This window comes from Lactuca sativa, chromosome 2 (assembly GCF_002870075.4).
Source record: "Lactuca sativa cultivar Salinas chromosome 2, Lsat_Salinas_v11, whole genome shotgun sequence".
Lineage (NCBI taxonomy): Eukaryota > Viridiplantae > Streptophyta > Magnoliopsida > Asterales > Asteraceae > Lactuca > Lactuca sativa.
This window is the reverse complement of record NC_056624.2, coordinates 50,072,946-50,077,825: the sequence shown is the minus strand read 5'-3', so window position 1 is coordinate 50,077,825 and position 4,880 is coordinate 50,072,946. Positions and strand designations below refer to the sequence as shown.

The 4,880-nt window shown below is 32.8% G+C and overlaps 1 long non-coding RNA gene across 5 annotated transcripts; it reads left to right on the top strand.

Moving 5' to 3' along the window:
* The first annotated feature begins 2,610 nt into the window (after positions 1-2,610).
* LOC111879917 (uncharacterized) lies at positions 2,611-4,880 on the top strand. Of its 5 annotated transcripts, none has more exons than XR_006187935.1 (6): positions 2,611-2,733; positions 2,922-2,993; positions 3,107-3,178; positions 3,287-3,323; positions 3,431-3,761; positions 3,989-4,167. It is a non-coding gene; the product is annotated as an uncharacterized LOC111879917 (long non-coding RNA). The 5 variants fall into 5 exon arrangements; XR_006187938.2 differs by adding an exon at positions 4,649-4,880 and having other exon boundaries at positions 2,618-2,993; positions 3,989-4,058; XR_006187937.2 differs by adding an exon at positions 4,643-4,880 and having other exon boundaries at positions 2,619-2,993; positions 3,989-4,058.

Sequence of the window (4,880 nt, the reverse complement as noted above, 5' to 3'; positions counted from 1 at the left end):
TATATATATATATATATATATATATATATATATATATTTTTTTACTCCTTGAAAACATAATATTGATCATTAAATGGTTTATCATTCCAATTTGGTGCGCAATTCCTCAGCTATTTCATTTTGGTTTGACTTAAATATTAATAGAAATCTTCCCGTGATAATAAAATAACCAAAATAATGACAAAAATTTCAATAGTTTATGCATTAGATGTTTAGACCATAAACAATGTTTGGTTGTAATCGAATTCTAATAACATATTTACAACATGTGGGTGTGTTTGGGCCAGTTTGAAGAAGCCCAACGATCATATTGTTGGCTAAGTTTCGGCCAACATTGAGCCCTTCAAATCGAGACTGCATCATGAATTCATGATGTATGAAGAATTGGAGATGCTTTTTCGTCCTTAAGGGAGGAGGGAGTCGTTCCCATTGAACTCATTGAACCCACTGCCACATCAGCTTTTCTCTTTGATTTTTCTCCATCTTTCCGAACCCACAACACACGGAAATCCTATCTTTTTCAACCCACTCAATTAAAAAAAATACTAAACAACTAAGGTACAAGTCTTAAAACATATGGTACAAGAGAAAATGAGAGAGAGAAAGTAGAGATAGAGGATGAAGTGGGTTCGTAAAACCAATTAAACAACTCGTCGAAGAGGGAGTGGTATTGGCGGTAACTCTATTGCTAATTAAGATTTTACCTTGATTATTTTGTATATTTTTTGAATTAAGTGGGTTGAGTGGGTTGAGAAAGATAGGATTTCCGTGTGTTGTGGGTTCGGAAAGATGAAGAAAAATAAAAAAGAAATGCTGATGGGTTCAGTGGGTTCAATGAGAATGACTCCCTCCTCCCTAATGGATGGTAAACAGTTGAATGTGATTCACTACTTTGGAAAAAAATTGACAATAAAATAAACCTACTCGATGGTGATCCAATCAAGTGGGTTAAATTTACCCCATTAAAAGTCTTTGTTTCATACGGAGAGAGAAACTCTGCATGATCCTATTAACAAGGATCTTCCGACATAGAGGTGTAAACATCAATTCGGTCAAGCTTAACAAGCCGAACATTTCAATACTTGAGCTCAACTCAGTAATATACTCAAGTAGCTCAAGTTTAGGGATGTAGACGAGTCGAGCCGAGCTTCACTCTAGTCGAACCATGCTCGTTTAAAGTTAATCAAGCTCGAGCTCGTGAAACATATATAAAGCTCGATATCGGCTCGTTTGTCAGCATCACTTACTACTGATCATGATCGACTTGTTACTTTTTCATATTTTATTAATGTATAAGTAATTAATAATAATAAATAAATAAAAGTATATTATACAAAAGCTCGTTAAAGCTCGTGAGTGTAAACGAGTTTGTAAGTACAGGTTCGAGATCAGACTCGTTTATTAAATGAGTTTTATTCTAGGCTCGGGCTCATTTCGAGCTTTTAACGATCTGATCCTGGGTAGTTCGGCTCGTTTACATCCATACTCAAGCTTGAGCTCGACTTTAATCAAGTCGATTTCGAGTCGTTTTTCAAACATCTCACGAGCTAGCTCGACTCAGTTACACCCCATAGTAACAAGCAACTCCAGTTACCCTATTTCAGGTATTAGAGCTTTAGGTAAGTACCTCCGGCTGTAGAATCATTATTGAGAAGTTACCATAAAATGAAAACAGGGCATCATTTCCATATGAAATGATTCTTAATGTAATTAGAGAAAAAAAGAGAAAATGACAAAAATAGCCATTTACACTAATTGCATTACAAAAATAGCCAAAAAAAAATCGAAATTACAAAAATGGTCACCCATTTCGCAGATGAGAAGGTCCCATCTGCGAAATGGGCTTCTCATCTGCGAAAGTACAAGTACCTAAAGCACCGTTGTGCTTTCGGTACTTGTACTTTCGCAGATGAGAATTTTTTTTTTTAATATTTTTTCTGTATAAATAGGGTTAATTTCGCAGATGGAATAGGTCCATCTGCGAAATCCTCTCAGTCTATCTGTGAAATGGTGTATTTTTTTGTATTTTTTTTTAAGTTTGACTATGAAATGAATTGGTTTGACTACGAAATCACATTGCTATATATAAAAACTTTTGTAGAAAAAATATCATTTTGGTTGTTATTTGTTTAGGAACGTAATTTCGTAGTCAAACCAATTCATTTCATAGTCAAACTTAAAAAAAAAAAACAAAACAAAAAAATACACCATTTCGCAGATAGACTTAGAGGATTTCGCAGATGGACCTATTCCATCTGCGAAATTAACCCTATTTATACAGAAAAAATATTAAAAAAAAAAAAAATTCTCATCTGCGAAAGTACAAGTACCTAAAGCACAGTTGTGCTTTAGATACTTGTACTTTTGCAGATGAGAAGCCCATTTCGCAGATGGGACCTTCTCATCTGCGAAATGGGTGGTCATTTTTGTAATTTCGATTTTTTTTGGCTATTTTTGTAATGCAATTAGTGTAAATGGCTATTTTTGTCATTTTCTCAAAAAAAAAAACGTACATATTAATTACATATATCAATATCAGTTTATTATTAATCCCCTATCCTAATAAAAGAGTACCTCTGATGCCACGTGGCATCTCCTCAATCCTTCTCAGTTTTTTCTCCCGCCTAGAATTTTATAAGTGAAGTTCCGATTTGCCCTTATTCCTTACGCGTGAAATTCGTTCTTTTGCTTAACAGTCGCAATTTCTTCTTATCAATCCCTTTAAACGTGGAGGTAAATTGGATTTAAATCATGCGTTATCTTTCTCTTCAGTAACCAAAATCTCTTGAAATCGTGGAGCAAATCATCTCCAAAATTGAATGATAAGAGAATATATTTTCTTAGTCATCACCACCACACCATTACTGCTTTATCACGATTGCTACTACACCGTTTTCACCACCGCCTCCATTCTTTTTCAGCACCAACGTTTACCTAGAGATGACACGTTTGCTCGAAAAATATTTAATCAACCAGAGGAATCGATGTTCAAGGTTAATATTGATGCCCGCTATGTGTTTGATGATATGTCTATTACAGTTTCACCATGTTTTTCTTTTACTCTGTTGTTTGATTTCTTGATCATTGTTGTTCATTTGCATCTCAGGCTAACATAAAGTAGAAGAAACGGCACCAGGTACCATATAACAACTTGGATGATTTTATCCCTTTGCGAAAGGTATCATCAATTCATTCTTCTTAAACAATCATTTGTAAGGTTTTATCTTTTCATAACACTTTCATTTAAATCAAATATAAATCCCTTTTTGTGCCTTGTCTTTTGTAGTATCCTAAGCTATAACGATACTCTTGCAACATGCCAAGTATGTAACTGTCTTTTTTTTTTTAATAATTCTTTCTTATTTTCATTACTTACATTATTAGACAACAAATACATTTTAATCTAAAATACTATTGTAATATCTTATAGTCCGAGCTAGAAGCTACAAAGTTAGAAGTTCAGAAGTGGTTTGCTTCATGTTGCTCAAATGCAGGTAACTTAATGTAGTTATCTAAATCAAAATGTCATTTTAATGTAGTTGGCTTGCTTCATGTTTCTCAAATTTTCTGTTTTTGTATAAAAATCAATTGTTATGTTGCGAGGAACCCTTGGCGTCTCTGCCTGCTCATCCACGAGGCATGCTTGAATCTGATGTGGAACCCCTTTATATCAAGTTTTGCTGCTACTCACCATTAGATCAAATTGAGAGTGCATCTACACCATATTTACAATTTTCTGTTATGAATTGGTTCAAAAAATGGTAACCAATACCCCCTATTTTGTCATTTAATTATTTGGGTGTAGTGTATGTTTGTTTGAAATGTGACTGATTTGCAAGATCGACTTGATAAATTTATGTCGAAATCATAAGGGGTTTAAAATGAAATAGCTTTAGTCCTTTACATACAAGATACTGAGAAAGTAGAGATAACGACATTCTTTATAGTCTAAACTTTTGATTATTAATGTGACTGCTTACATTTTCAGGATATTTTTTGCTTGGAGTGTTAGCCTCTCATGACGATTTCCTTTAAGGTCCTTGATACTTTTCTTAGAGGTAACGATGTTTACCTATTGTTTAGAACTTGAAACCATTTGTATTACATGATATAATGATTGATTTCCATACCTTAATTATACATGATATATAGGTTAATTAACTAAAATTGGAATGATATATGTTTCATTGCTATTTGTTGTATTACTAATGTCACACTTTGATATATAGGTCAACTTAAATTTGAAAATATGAAAGATAATTTTATAAAAGGCAGTAGATATTCGAATTTTTATCCCATGACTACTTTCACAATTTTTGTTTATAGCGAGCTTCTTGAAAATTCAAAAAACAAGGGTAGAATTACTTGGTTTACAAATTTCAAAAAATCAATACTTTATTATTTTATCTTATCAGGACAAAACTTAAAACGTCAGTCAACTTCAAAGCAATTGTTGTAATCTCAATGAGTGGTCCATTCATTTTATTTCAGATAGTAAAAGTCTCTTCTTTTACTTTGTTTTTATAATCACGTTGCGAACACTTTCAAATGTGTCAGAATTCTTAAATTCATACAAATATTAGATTTTTATTCTTATTTTAAATAAAATGAATCTTTATTTTGTGTTTTATGTATTGCCAAGATATAGCTTAGGAAATATGGTGTCTTTTATCCCTTGTGACTTGGAGAATGAAAAATATGTTCGGTAATAGTGATGAAACGAGCCTTGTACATGGTGGTTTTGGTTCCAGTTATGAGATTAAGTTTTCTTTTATAGTTCTCGATGGAGATTCAAATGGTAATACGTACCTATATGTATCAACTTATGTTTTACTTGGTGACTTTGGATGTAATTACTTAAGCAATACGCTTTCATTTCA